Consider the following 16535-nt stretch of genomic DNA (forward strand, 5'->3'; position numbering starts at 1 on the left):
CTAAATAATGATTTTCATAATAGTACTAGCTAAATATGTTTTGGTTCACTTTGCTCGACCTACCTAAATTTAGTCATGCGAGCATTAAGGAGTTTTTCTCAATAGCGGAATGCATTCGGGACTGGTTTGACACTATATGATAGCATATTTGTTATTGACCCCTATTTTGATTCTTGAGCGCTACTGTTATCTATTATCAACTGATTCTACATTGGGTAGATTTGATTTGAGTATGTGATGTATTTTTTTGTGGAGTTACGTCTTACAATGGATGATCTATTAAATATTCGTACGAGTAGCAATTTCCTGTCTTCATTTATAACTGTTGATTTTCTTAAATATGCTGCAAAAGGGTTGCATTTAAAATTTGTTACGCAACATTATGTCTGTTCACTATCTCTGATAACATTTGATAAAAGTGAAGCGATGGACCCACTCTCAAGTTTTGAAGGTTTATCAGAATGTTGGTCCATCAATTTTGTATCCAATTAGTTACAATATGTCTTTATTATTTGGTAGAATAGGATAAGCATTGTTTGGTAGAATTTATGATTATCTATTCATGATTAACGGTTTGTTGTTGTGTGTGTTAGCCGCTGTGAGGAAGGAGATTGGTGATGAGACTGATAGAGAGACAGGGCGTGGCAAGGGAATTTCTAGTGTTCCTATTCATCTTAGTATTTAGTCTCCAAATGGTAAGATTCAGATACAAGTGTGCCCTTGTTTTTATTCTTCTGTGTAAAGTAGGGCCGTAAGTCTGAATACCTAAAATGATTATGAGTTTGTAGCTGTTGCTTCTTTGGTCATCTGGCTCATCTCTGATGTTGTTTTTTGAACCTTCACAGTTGTGAATTTGACCCTGATCGATCTTCCTGGATTGACAAAAGTTGCCATTGGTAAGTTTCATCTACCTTTTCTTTAGGTTTCAGTTGTGGATTGATGCTTGCAGTCCTCTTGCTGTAATCGATGATGTACTATGATTCAACTTATTTTCTTATAATGAAACTGACTGACTGGTAAACCTGGGACTGTAGATGGTCAATCTGATAGCATTGTTGCAGACATTGAGAACATGGTTCCCTCATTTATTGAGAAGGTATATCCTATATCCTATCATCTTATTACAGTGCTGAAGTTATTTTGTGTATATTTTTATGTTTATATGAACTTTATAAGATATTCTGGTCCCTGTTCGTCTTTTATAAGCTGTAGGCATTGGATCTTTTACCTATTCAGTACATGATTTCTAGAATGGAATGTAGGTATCTAAAGTTAGCTATGCCACTGACATTTGTAAATCCCTTGACCAGAAATCCCTTATATTCATATGAAACAAGTATACCGGGAGTAAATTTTTGAAACACATCATTTTGTATAGGTAATATAATGTTCATGTTTCTTTTCCACACAATTTGGTATGGAATATAGAGTCATAAGTATTATTCCAAACCTAGTGAAGGTATCGCCGTCCTTCATGGATGGTTTACAGTAAATGTAAGTTTGTATGGTTTGGTCACTAGGCTATGATTCCTACATATTGTGGAACCTCTTTATTATTAAACCATGGTTTGGTTATTAGACTGTGGTTTCCTACATATTGGGTACCTTTTTATTAGACAATGGTTTGGTCACTAATAACTAATAAAGAGATTTGTTCTTTAATTTGATTTCGTTCTCCTTTACCCTGCAGCCCAATTGTTTAATTCTAGCAGTTTCACCTGCCAATCAAGATTTGGCTACCTCTGATGCTATCAAAATTTCTCGTGATGTTGACCCGAAAGGTGAGCTTTTGTTACTCCATTTGATCCAGATTCCAGGAACACTTTAGAGATCCCCTTATCCGATACAGCTTATCACAATTTCATGTTCAAGTAAGCTCCATTTTGGCAGTTCCTTACGCTTAATATATGACTTTCATTTCTTAGGGGAAAGAACATTTGGAGTCTTGACAAAGATTGATCTCATGGACAAGGGCACCGATGCTGTTGATGTAAGTTGATTATTTCCCCACAGTTCTTAGTGATCATCTGAAAATTTGTCCTATTGCCGGATATATGCTTGTTCTTTCATTAATAGTGGAAGATATGTTCTGAATATGAATATATGATTCAGTGTAGTGGTTAAGAATTTGAAGTTTATATATTGGTTGAGAGGGTGATGTCTTGACTGACATTCTTTGGGTTCTCCAGATATTGGAAGGCAAATCATATCGCCTACAGTTCCCTTGGATTGGTGTTGTTAACCGCTCCCAAGCTGATATTAACAAGAGCGTTGACATGATCGCTGCTCGTCGCAGAGAGCCGAAGTATTTTGCAAGTACTCCTGAGTACAGGCATCTTGCTCATAGAATGGGTTCTGAGCATCTAGGAAAGATGCTTTCGAAGGTAACTTTTCTTTTCTTCTTCTGTATTATCGTGCATGTTTGTTCTGGAACAGAGCAGAGAGACGATCACATGATTTTCTTTTCTTGTGTTGTCTGGCTATTCATAAAATTATATTTAGTTATCTTGAGCTTTGGTTTATTTCATACTCAAATTGATGCATAATGGTCGATTTTGCAGCACTTGGAAACTGTAATCAAGTCTCGGCCCAGGCCTCCAGTCGCTAATTAATAAAAGTATTGCTGAACTAGAGGCGGAATTGAGTCGTTTTGGCAAGCCTGTTGCTACTGATGCTGGAGTAAGTCTAGCTTAAATCTCAGTCTTCCATTCAGAGTCCATTGTCTTTAGTCTTCAATATGCACTTATGAGCAAACATGCACTCAGTTGTGGAGACTTGCCGTCTTTTGGCCTAATTCACTAATTGTGGTTTTTTGCAGGGTAATTTGTACTCAATTATGGAGATTTGTCGTCTTTTTGATGGAATTTACAAAGAACATCTTGACGGCATGTATGTAGCTGTAGTTGGCCTTTAATTTTCTGGGTTTTTGAATTTTCTCATGACTGTACAGTGCACATCATTTTTATCTTTTTAAAATGGTACTTAATCTTGTGTTTGACATTTTCTTATGTCTGTAGTCGCCCAGGTGGTGATAAAATCTACAATGTTTTCGACAATCAACTTCCTGCAGCTTTAAAAAGATTGCAATTTGACAAGCAACTCACTATGGAGAACGTAAGAAAGCTGATTACTGAAGCAGATGGTTACCAACCACATCTTATCGCTCCTGAACAAGGTATCGCCGTCTCATTGAATCTTCTCTAATTACTATCAGAGGTCCTGCAGAGGCAGCAGTTGACGCGGTATGCGTTACTTTAACTCACTGCCTATTTTCTGATGCACCATTGAACGTCTGCTTATAAGTTTTGTTGTTATGATTACAGGTTCATAGTTTACTGAAGGACCTTGTGCATAAGGCTGTCAGTGAGACTGTGGTAAGTTCCTACTGATTCCTGTTTCTTCATCCTCGCAATGAACTTATATATCAATAAGAGGTTGACTGTGTCTCTTCTATATGTAATATTTTAGTTCAGAGCATTAAGAATTGTAGAAACTTATCATTTTTGTTACTGCTGTATGCAGGAGCTAAAGCAGTACCCTGGTCTCAGAGTGGAGGTTACCAATGCAGCTGTTGAATCCTTGGAAAGAATGAGGGATGAAAGTAAGAAGGCAACTCTGAAATTGGTTGATATGGAGTCTAGTTACCTCACTGTTGATTTCTTCCGAAAGCTTCCGCAAGATATTGAGAAGGTGGTAATCCCACACATTCAATATTTGATCGATATAATGATTCATATCTTCGCCGGATAGGTAACTAACACATATCCATTATCTCGTCATCAATTTTGCTTAATTATGCCGAAATTAGGAACGCTTAAATTACTTAGTGTGCATTTTCTAGCTTCATATACTTGTCCTTGTTGCAATAGAAATATTAAGTTCTTATCAGTACTCATCTTGTGTTTGACTTTCTTTTCTTGTGAAACTCAATAGGATCAAATGTCTTGTCTTATGTCAACATGGTATGCGGGAGTTTGCGAAACTCTATTCCTAAATCCATTGTTTATTGTCAAATCCGTGAGGCCAAACGCTCACTACTCGACCATTTCTTCGCAGAATTGGGGTCTAAGGATGTAAGTACTGATGGTTATCTGTTGTATTTTTAATTCTTCAAACCTTAATCAGAATCACCCATCTGATCTTAATTCTTGCAAGTGTGCCATTTGTTTGTATGGTGAAAGATTCTTTTAATTGATATCACTGTAAAATATTTTGATTGCAGAAAAAGCAATTATCAGGATTGTTGAATGAAGATCCAGCAATAATGAAACGTCGAATTGCTCTTGGCAAAAGGTTGGAGTTATACAGAAGTGCACAAGCAGAGATTGATGCAGTTGCCTGGGCGAAGTAAAGAGAGTAAACGCAGATTACATTTTGTACCTTAGTGTTTGTGATTTGTTTAGTTCAGAAAACACTGTTAGTGTTATAATAGTGTCTTGCTATAATTACACATATTTTGTGAACTCTTTTGAAACTTTATACGAAGTCTATAAATATGATTGTGATTTTGCAAGGGTTTCTTGTTTATTCGGTCCACAAAATTATAGCACTTGGCCAATTTAGTTGTTCAAGTTTGTTCAAGTTCCAAGATCAACAGTAGAAACTGTGTTGCCAGTAAGAGCATCTCCAACACAAAGGGTCAAGGTCATCCTACATGAGGTCTTATTAACACATTTTTATGTGTGGGTCATTACTAAAGGACAAAGAAAAAACAAAAAAAATGTAAACTTTTTATCTTAAGTTGATCTCCAACCCCTAAGGTATAATCCAAATTTTATTTGAATTTAGAGACAAAATAAAAATGATGATGGGGCAATGGGCATTAAGACCCAAAATCATAGAGAAAGTCTTATTCTATGACCTTGACCCTTTTATTGGAGATAGAAATTTGGTGCAAGCAGTCTTAAGTGTCATTCAATTTAAAGACCTTTACCCCATGCATCGGAGATGCTTTAAGGATAATACCAATTTGGGTCAGGTACAAGAATCTTATTTAGGAGAGTGTGTAGGACTTAGATGCCTTGGATAAATCTTTATATGGAAAATCTAACTTGGTATAGTGTCACACACCCAATTTGTGGCTTTTAATTTCTTTGGATTATGTTTGGCAATGTGAATCAACTTCATCTATAAAGTACTCAGCCTTCAATCAATGTATGCCCATTCCTCAATTCTTAAGGCATTATTCTTAAGGCATTTTGTAACAGGAGTTATTCTTCTTTTCTCTCTATCTCTTAACGTGTCCCCTTTTGTATTAAAGGTTTGGGATGCATCAAACCGTTCGGCAAACTCATAGGATCAGAAACATAATAAACACAAAGATGTAATGCAACAATCCAATATTGTTGCACAAAAAAAAAAAAAAAAAAAAAGCTCATCCGTACCTGGGCTGCAATTGCCTCACCATTGAGGACTTAAATGTCTCAAGGCTTAGCCTTTGCTAGCCTAACATATCTTACTGATTCACAATACCTCTCCCATTATTTATATAGTAGTTACATGACTAAATCCGTGTTACGTGACCAAATCCGTGCATATATCTTTGGCATGTGTAAAGCTAATAACCAATTTGAAACAGTCACTTTTGAGAAAATGGTGCACCATTGCGTATCATTATGTTGTGGCCTTGATCTGCACTAGTACACCTCATGCACTAAGTGCTTAACCAATGTATTATTGCTCGGGTAAAAACACCAAGTGTTGGTATGTGAAGTTTGGTTGTCATGTTTTAGATCCAACAATTCGAGGCTACTTGATCATTAGGTTAGACTAGGAACAATATAAATGTTGAGACTTGCTCGTGTTACTCTGAAGAACCTGAAGGCGCATTTGTATCACCGAACACATCATCTTTTTTTTCGAGGTTAGTAATACAAACTTGACTCGTTTCCATTTTTATCTATGTTTCTTTCAAGTCGTTTAGATTGAAAACATAACATACAAAGTGTATATTGTATATTTAATATTATTCCATTATGGTCAACGCGTCAAGGAAGTATATACTAGTTTTACACAACTTTGGTACATTGGATTACAAAGTATAACATTTGTCTTTTGAACTTCATAGATTCGACATAAAACTATATAATAGTTCGTTACTAGTTAGTGGGTTTAACTTTCGGGTTGATTCCATATCTAGAAAACTATGTTTCACTATATGAGTTTAAGAAAGTAAACTTGCGAAACTTGTTTCGCAGTTGAAAAGAATCAAATGGTTTATTTTAGAACCAACCCCTTAAACAAGCATCTCTATTAGGACCCATCCCAAGGATCTCTAGCAGGAACGACCTTTAATGTTAACCAAATACGATGTATTTCGATTAGGTTTACTAATTTAGCTAGGGTTTTAATTGCTATCGCGAATATGATTTGGTTAATATAAAAAGTTTACAAGATGTCGACATAGTATTTGAACATGTGCTAAACTCTTATTACCTAATATTCAAGTATATTCCTCAATACTTAAGGTGAGACCCCAAACAAAAATATTCTAAATATCTTTGTAATATTCAAACTTTATGTACCATTCATATTACTATATTAGCAAAGTATATTTTTATGCTATCTAATATTGATTACCATCCAAGAGAGTTTTCGGTATATTAGTTGGATTATAGTTCTAATATTTAGAAAACCGAAAATGGGCATGCATTTATTAAACATCTTTCATATTTCCGAATTTGGTAATTCCTTGTTGTCCTAACAACCATTGTGATTATAAATTATGAAGTTTTTCTTTCTTGCAAACTTGTCCCAGAACACATGGAACTTTACGTTTGAGTGAGGAAGTCCACTAACAGTATCATCGTGATACTCGCTAGAAAGGAGCGTATCCTAATTAGGTGAAATCTCTTACCGACGCTTCTTTGAAAGACTTTTTGGAGATCAAGAAGCTTCTAGTGGTACCATTGTTGGGAAAGTAGGACGTGTTGCTATGTAGTTTTCGATTATTCATATGATTGACTAACGGTGTGTTGAACCTACATAGGTCTAGTTTGCTAATTTTGTGATCATTCTCTTATGATAAGGTCACTCGAACTATCTCAAGGATCGACGACTTCATATTCGGTTTATTTTATCTGGATCTGAAGATGATAGGACTTGTGATTGTTAACAGAATTCATTCTGAGCGTGATCGATCATAAGTGGAATCAAGTTGTTTGCGCAAGTACTTTGAAGGATGAAGACTAGAATTTTTTTTTTTTTTTTGGTATTCTGATCGTTGTGATACTTCTTGCACACTTGATTGAATGGGATCCAACAAGCTTGTTTATCTTGTATATACTTTTAATCTTTTTGCATAGATCGGTGATTTATCTTTGTGTTTCTCTTTGAAATATACTTTGATAGGTTACAAACTAAGATTGATTATTTCGGTAATCTTAATCTTAGTTGATATAATCGATACAATGGAGTTTTTATTGACTAAGGAAGAGTCTTTGTACTCAACTACATCTTTGATTTAGTAATCTTCAGTACACTTCTTGAATGGAACAATTGATGTCATAACGTCGTCACTGATTTCAAAAAAATATAGTATGTTAGTTGGTTGCACATGCCTGTGATTCAAAGGCATCACCTTCAATAAAGAGACTGTTTCCAAGAGATATTACTCTCGATACTTTGTTCTTTTCGAAGAATCACCAAATCATGTATATAATCCCAAGCATATTTCGTTTTAGATAAAAGAAAAGAACAAACCATAATTGATATCACTAGCATTATTGTTTTCATAGTATTGAGAGAGATAAACACTAATCTTGGTTTTTCGTTTCCTTGAGTTTGGAGTGCTTCTACATGACGAAGAAAGATCATTGTATGTTGGGATACGTTTCGGAAGCAAGACCCATTAACACTAGAGTGGTGCGAATTTTTCCTTAAGGATAGAAATCTAATACTCGAACGCCAAGAATAGTGATAGGCCAAGTGCCTTGCCTAATAGGTAAGCAGGGAAAGACCCACTTTAAGGCTATAAGGCTTTGGGGGCAAAAAATTACAACTTTCACTTTCCTGCACAAAGTGAAAACCAGGGACTCATGTGAGACCTTTGGATAGAATTTGGATACAAAAATTTAATTGTACTAAACTTTAATAGTTTTATGCTTATTACATTATTTTTTAAGAAACAAACCTTGTTACTTTAGAGTTGAATGGACTAAAGTAAGAGCAATCTTTGTTTGTAATCGTTAAAAAGGAAAAACTATAGTTATTATTATTTCATTATAATTAGGATTATTGATTATAGATACTAGATTGATTCTAGATAGATTAATATGGTCAATTAATCATAGGCATTAAGATTCTTAGTTTTATATGGTTGATATATTATAGGTATCAAAGTTTTGTTTTTATATGGTTGATTGATTATATCGATAAAAAATTATATTACTGGTAATCAAATTGATATGTTTGATGCTTGATAAAAATAGGTATGTAGTTCTTATGAACCTCAATCCAATTAAATGAAATGTTCCATAAAATTGAAATAATAAAATATATAAAATTAACACAAGTCACAGCAACACCTAGCATAATGATGAAAATTAAGCATATTGGCTTTAACAATAAAGAATTGAATAACTAATTGTTACTAGTTGGACGTCATAAGTTGCATGTTATCTCTAGTAGTTACAATTATAATTTTCAATTGACTCAAGATATATGATCCAATGATCTTGTTTACTAAGTTATTATAGGTATGCCTCCAAAACAAGGATTTCAGAACTGAAAGAAGCCCAGGAAGAAGAATAAAAAGCGTTACAAAAATCTCGTAATGGATCCTTCTTAGAAATGAGATTAAAGATATGATGATAAATATTGAAATAGGCATAACTAAATAAATAGATTTATAATTTTTTTTATAGAGTTTGTATATATAAGAATACACGAATGGATATTTCTTAAAATTTTCTTATGTTGGGTTAATAAGACATGAAAGTTAACTACGATTTTTAAGAAAAATAAGTTACATCCATCAATAAGTAATGCGAGGAAATAAAGTTGATAAACAAGACATGAAAGTTAACTAAGGTTAGTTATGTTATATTTCCTTGTACTACAATTTATATATTTTGTACAAATCATATGTAGTTTTCTTGCTACATAAGATGTTGGTTTTCAATGTTGTTACAGTATGTTAATACTAGTCTGTTTCAGCTTATTACAGTGTTAAGGTTTTATTTGTGGTGTTTTCATCTAACATATTTATACTCTTTTCTTTTTTTGCTTGTGAAGGTAACTATAGTGAGAATTTCTAATATCACATATGAGGACTTGAGAGGCACAATCGACGTTCGAATAGCGTCAATGATCTCACTAGAATGCAGTACCATAGTTGGTTGCAGAGGTATTCATTTTAAAAGAATCAGCTTCAAACCATCAAAACCAACTACGATCCTTTTTTCACTTATATTAACGTCGAGTGCTAGGTCGTGAAAATCCTTCTTTGACGTCCCTGAGGTTGGGTTGACATATCTTAAATAAGTTCCAGGGAACCTTGATGTATGCCCTGTAGTAGGACTTACGACTCTATACGTAAGTCTATATATATCTATCAGTCTCATTTTCAACACCAAATTAAGTAGCGTGATCGAACCCATGTAAAGTACACCAATCCTAAGTTAGATAGGAAGTAATCAATATCGTCAACATTGATGAAGAAACTTGAATTCAAATTCTGGTTAAATGCGAAATGAATTGAAAATGAAATTTGTTATACATGTACTTTACCAACTTAATTTCTGAAGATGAATGACAGAATCACTGATTCATAAACGATTCGATTCATGATCATGCTCTGAACCCTTCCTATGTTTTTTCTATAAATTGCATGTTCATTTTCTCTTCCTTATACTATAATTGTCGGGAATTGTTTTTTTTTCATTTTTCAGTAACAAGTATGAAACATCAACGTAATGTTAAAGGTCAACCTAGTTCTCTGGTTATTCTAGCTACACCCTAAATCCCCCTCCTCCCACCTTCCCTTGTTCCTTTCTTGTTTCTATAGTTGGCAAGAGACTTATGACATTTAAATAGCCTTTTAAAAGTTTGATCTCTTGCAAATCCAGTTTGTTTGAGTTCAAAGGGAGTAGAGGAGGATAAGATACAAGATTAGATCTCAGCACTACACAATATAATAAGTCCTCAGAAATAATTTGTACATTTATTTTTCTTTATCATATACATTTTAATGATTTCTAGTATGATTCGATTTCAGTATATTATCAGTGTTCAAACTTGAAGGGAGTAAAGGAGGAAAACATTACAATTTTGTGCTTGTTTGAGGTCAAGAGGAGAAGATTAAAGAGAAGATTGCGTACTATACCTATATTGTAAGTTCATAATTAAATATGTACATTTTTTCTATGCCTCATGCATTTTAATGAATTTCTAGAAAAATAAATTTGTGTTTGTTCCCTATAATCTTGATGTATGCGTTGTAGTATCAGGATGTTTTGAACCCAGGCTACAAGAATACATATCTTAAATAAGTTCTTTCCAAATATATTTGTATGCAATGTTATCTTAGTTAAATTTCCTATAATTGTAAAAAAAGTGAATTGTTAACATATTATATTTACGTATAATATATAATAAACATCTTACATGGTATACAAGTCTCCAAAATTTTCATGTTTCTTATGTGCGCCTCATTTGAAACTCTTTTCTAATAATATATGTGATCCATGTGATAATCTTTGCATTTCAAAATGTAAAATCTTACATAGATATTTTAAAACTGTTTGACTAGTACATTGTCTTTCTAGGTTTTTGTTTGTTTAGTTTGTTACATGGAATCACAACTTAATTTTCATTGTTATATATTTATTTGAAGTCCAAAGGCATACAAAGTTAATTTTTGTTTTTTTTTTTTGTTTTCTTGTCAATCAACATATTTAAATTATTCAAATCAAAACGGTGATTACATGATCGCTTACAAGAATAATAAACATCAAAAATACAAGATGACTAATACAATTGAAGATATCAATTACAAGTATATATATCGCAAAGAGAAAAAAACCATAAACCGCAAATATATTCAATTTTTGTATAGAATAATGGTATAATGCGGAATCAATTCCAAGTATTTAATGTTACTTTCTTCTTCTTCTTCTTCTTCTTCAATAAGAGATGCTCCTAAAGGAAAGGAGTATTTTCCCTTTAATCTTGTATCTCCAAACAAAACCATATGCCCTAAATCCCTTGGATTTAATATGAGTTTAAATCAAGACCGTGTTGAATAATCGATGTTCATGAGTCGAGAATAACAATGTACGAACCACCGATCAAGAATTGAATAAACCGCCCATAAAACGAATAGAAACTCACCCAAAATGGTGAAAAACAAAATCACTACAAATAGAGATGAAATATTTAAAAGACATAAAAAGAAAAAGAAAATTATTTTTACTTACTCAATTATATCTCAAAAGAACAAAAAGGACCAAACATGAGCAAAGAGAGAGATTCTAATTAATTATTTTACCAATTCTCAAAACGTATGTAGTGGCACCATGGCCCTTAACCATACATAAAAAGATCCATTATAACCACCGCCATATACTTGATCATCATATTGTGATTAAAGTATCAATGAACAATATATTAATAAGTGATAAGGGCTTTATATTCCTATATTGAATTATGAAGCATAATGCTTATATTTTGGACTTCGTAATTGCAACATCGACATAATCTTTGTAACTCGTTACTAGATTGTGTAGTGAACATAAGTTTGATTTATACCTAGAAAACTATGTTTAATTGCGTAAGTTTAAGGAAGTAGACATACGAACTTGTTTCGTAGTCGAAAGGAAATCAAAAGGATTATGGTCTGGGTTTTCATTGAAGATGTTAAGTGTGGACCGATCCTAACCTATATATGGAATCAAGGTAGAACCGATCTTAGCTTATGTTGGGAGTTATAGTAGAACCTATCCCTACCTATATTGGTAGTGAAGGTAGAGTCGATCCTAACTTGCTTTAGGTATCATGTTAGAACCGGTCCCAATAGACAAAACCGATTTTTATAAGTCACGCAAACTTTAGGGTTTGTGTAATTTAGAAATTGGGTTTGCAAAATAGAATGGTTCAAGATGTCGACATAATGAGTAATTTGAACTTGTCTTGAAAATCTTATTTCTTTATTGTTCAAAGATATACCTTGATACTCAAGGTGACATAACAAACCAAAAATAGTAGAGATTCTTTTTGAGATTTTCAAAGTTAATATGTTTTTTTTAATACCAATCAAAACATATCCCTGGAAATATATATTATTTAAGTGTTATATAATATTGAGTTTTCCATGGTGATTTCGGTTTTACAGTTGGATATTGGTTGGAATTCATAATAAAGAATTTATGTGCTTTACTGCATATCTTTTGAATATTTTCGGTTATGGAAATTCCATGGTGTTCATACTACCTTTGTCACCATTTTTAGCCGTTATTTTACCTAATTTTAATCACTTATGGCAATTTTGAGTTTCGTAAAATCGGTCAAGAGTAGTGTATTTTGATGGGAAAAGGGCCAACGTTCAAGACATATGACTACGTTACATGGTCCTCGGTTTTTGAGCAATATTTCATCATTTAAGAGTGCCTAAAGGACGTTTTTTGTTTTCCGAGCGCTTTTAGAGCGCTTTTATGGGTACTTCCAGCAGACTTGGTAAATATACATTTTGAAACCAATGACCACACCTCTCTTTGAAGCTAGTGGAAAAACACCCAAATTCGAATTCCCTAAACTTCGTGATGATAATCCTCGCAGCTGGATCCGTAAGTGTGAATGTTACTTCCATTTGAAGGGCGTGCAGGAACATGAACAAACTGAGCTAGCTTCTATTCACCTGGATGGCAAAGATGAATCTTGGTTTCAAGATTTCCAGACAAGTAAACAAACTATCCCTTGGTTTGAATTTTCTACTTCTATCTGTGAAAGATTTGCGGATTTAGCTAATGAAAACTTCGTTGGCTATTTCAATAAACTTTCACGAATCAACTCTGTTAAAGAATATTTTGAAAATATTGAACAACTCAAGGCTTCAATGCTTTAGAACAACCCATCCCTTAAAGAGGACTATTTTATTATGAGTTTTTTGAGTGGTTTGAAAGATGTTATCAGACATTCAATTGAGATGCATAAACCCACCATCCTATCTCAGGCTTTCTATAAGCACATTCACAAGGAAGTTCTCTTTCATTTCAACAACACCAACAATAAAAACCTCCAACTTACAAACAACCCACAACCACCGCATATTTCAACAGATTTTCACCTAATTTTCAAAAGACAAATATATACCATCTCATCCACCCAAATTACAGACGAACCACTTCCTTCTACTTCTCCACCCACCACTCAACCTACTGTATGTTCCACCACATATTCGTCGCTTGTCTAGAGAGCAACAAGACAAGAGACGAGCTTATTAAGGTTTATTCTATAATTGTGATGAAACATATACACAGATACAAGCCACAACACCTATTTATGGTCATCATCGAAAAGTTCGTGATTCTCCACAACAAGTATCCACTCAAGACAATAATGATTCCCTGATTGAGTCAGATATGAAGATATCACTTCATGCTCTTGTAGGCACAACTGTTGATACCATTCGCATTCTAGGATTTATTAAGAAACATGTTAGTTACCATTTTGGTCGACACAGGAAGTACTACAAATCCCGATTTTACAGAGTATTGTACTTAGAAAATCACATAATAGTCCACAGAGAGATAAGAGAAAGATCCTTAAAGAGGAGGTGAAACAGCCATTGTCATCTCAATAAACGTAAATGAAATAAAAGTTTGTTAACTAAAGTCGTTTTCTTTTTCTGTCAAAGGAGAAGTGATTCCACCATCAAACCGTTGTTGGCATGGGGATATAACACACCTGGCAAGCGGCAGTTATTGAATCTCCACCCTGGAAAGACCAGATTGCATCGTCCATAACTCTATCAATACCCGCATAATCTTTGAGCAACCTTCCAAACGTACTCTAATAACACACCGGAAAGTTGTGATAAATACAAGATAACTGAAATTTATAACAAAAAATGTGATACTCCCTTAGGGAGGAGGGCCATGGGCTCAACTTTGTAATTTCTAAAATGGGTGCTTGGAGCCTTATTACATTTTTATTTTTATAAATCCAACCTTCAAAATCAAAAGAAAAACAGCGGGACTCTGTTTCCGATCTTTCAAAAGTTTATTGATGTATGGAATTTAATTAATTTTTCTTTCATTGTAGTATATATGATACTACACCAAGTGTGTAAATATCAGAAGTTTAAAGATGAAACACAAAAACTATAGTTTATGTCCGGATTCTCTGCTACTGCGTTCTTACGTGCAGTAATTACTAGACCACCGTTGGTTGCACCATGAACGTGAGAGTTCATGAGAAGAACAAGAAGAATGAACAAGGAAGAGAAGCAAGGTTGATTCATCATTTCGGTGAAACAAAACTGAAAACACTAGTGGAAAAAAGCCGTTTTAAGATAGTTGAAAAATGTCGTTAGAGAGAAATAAAACACTTTGTAGTTGCCACTGGAAGTGCCGTAGATTCAGTGTCTTTTTATGGAACAGCACTTTCTGGTTGCCTCTGAATTACGATGCTTCGTAAATGCTTCTGAGCACGACACCTAGATTAAGTCGTTTATTTAATTTATTTTAAAATTTTAAAAAAAAAAATCAGATCTGGCTGACTGACTGATTTCAGCAATTCTGACTAGGCTGAAATAATCCTGATTCAGACTCTAATTGCACTAAATTGAAACTCAAATTCAGATGAAAACAAATAATAATTCATTTCATATAAAATGTCAATTACATTCATTAAATTGTAAATTTAGTTCAATATCATACAAAAAGGATTTATGTCCTAGAGAAAAGTGCTACAAGTCCTAAAGAAAAAACTAAATCAATTTACAAGAGATCTATAACCAATTTCAGTGATTATGACCTGGGCACCAGCTTCCTTGGTCACAAGACACAGAACTTGCAGAACTTTAGACTCTACTAGTCAAGGACAAGGTATTCACCTCTATCAATCGCTATTGCAGGTACAAGCAGTAGCCATACTTGTCTAATTGCAGCAACTTACAACCATTTGGTACACAATAACACCAATGCAGCATCAACCATAAGCAACAATTCAGGTCTTGCACCCTTCAACCAGCCGCAACCACAATCATAGTAACTGATGATTTTGCACCCTTCAACGATCTTGCAGTTATAGGCAGCAACACTTCTCTGAATAGATTCAGTTACCTCTTTATTCTGCACACATTAAAAAAAATCATCAATAGAAGAGTCATTGTAATGGCGGAACGTGAAGCTTTTTGTTATTATACCACCCTGTAGAGAAATATAAGACTGGTTCAGTGGGTTTGGGTATACCACCCTGCAGAGAAAAGCAACAGCCAACTCATCATGGATCTGTTAAAAGGCCAAGCAGCTTGTGAGAGTGATAGAACTTACCAAGTATTTTAAAATTAGAGGATGTGTTCTAGCAGGATCCATATTTCCAACAAACACAACAGAAACTATCGAACTACAATAAAGCTACAATGCCATAAGAAAACTACAATGCAAACCACAATGTCAAAGTTTCGTCTCCCACTATGATTTTCCAGCAATAGAAACTATCTGGTATTAGCAAACATAGCAAGAGTGTACACAAGAAAGAGAACCTGCAGAACTTTACACAATTCAGAAAAACAAGAACTAATAAGATTTTATACGATGCATATCACTTTTAGTTTTAGGTAAAATCCTGCATTGTGGAAACAAGAGAACTAAGTGCAGAATTCTGAAAAATACAACTGACATCCATACTGGTCATATTTAGAATGATCACAAATGAAGAAAGAAAAAAACATAAAGAAAAGGGATATACAATAGGAACCAACCATGAATGATTGGAGGAAACAAGACGAGTACAGTTGTAGGTGGTGGCATTATTCAATTGAACAAAAAAAATTATGACAAACTAGAATTGCATAGGGGTTATGAAAAAAATCTACTCCTTCTAGACTAAAAAATAGTATCACTCCTTGAAATGAATGAACCTCCAGTATCTCTCATAAGAGTCATATAAGGATGCAGTGGAGTCCGATCAAAAAATATAAAACTTTAAGCGTTAACAAGACTTGAATAAGAATGCCTACCTTGTCAAATGTAAAGCGTCACAGACATAAATATTAAAAGCCAAAAAATATTACCATGATTTCCAATTTATATGCGTCACCCACATCCTTTGTCCCCATTGAACTGAAAATACAACCAACTAACAACCATCAATAACCCAAACCATTAAGCTGACATTTCATGAAGTTACACTGAATCTTTACTTGATGCTTTCGACAACTCAAATCTAACGATCATCAATAATCCAACTCCACTTTTATTTAATGCTAAAGATTCCTCAAAGAGAATCCTAAGCCGAATATGTGGAAATATGTTGTACCATAATACCACTTACAGTTAAACCAATGTCTGCATGCTTTTGCATGTCTAAGCACT

At 33.8% G+C, this 16535-nt stretch overlaps 1 long non-coding RNA gene and 1 pseudogene across 1 annotated transcript; one reads left to right on the plus strand and one right to left on the minus strand.

Annotated features, from left to right (window-relative positions):
* The first annotated feature begins 267 nt into the window (after positions 1–267).
* On the plus strand, positions 268–4525 carry LOC113296495 (annotated as a pseudogene).
* Positions 4526–14797: 10272 nt separating this feature from the next.
* On the minus strand, positions 14798–16283 carry LOC113300305. Its single transcript, XR_003335705.1, has 2 exons — positions 16235–16283; positions 14798–15449 (listed from the first exon to the last, which is right to left on the minus strand). It is a non-coding gene; the product is annotated as an uncharacterized LOC113300305 (long non-coding RNA).
* Between the last annotated feature and the right edge of the window lie 252 nt (positions 16284–16535).

This window comes from Papaver somniferum, chromosome 7 (genome assembly GCF_003573695.1).
Source record: "Papaver somniferum cultivar HN1 chromosome 7, ASM357369v1, whole genome shotgun sequence".
Lineage (NCBI taxonomy): Eukaryota > Viridiplantae > Streptophyta > Magnoliopsida > Ranunculales > Papaveraceae > Papaver > Papaver somniferum.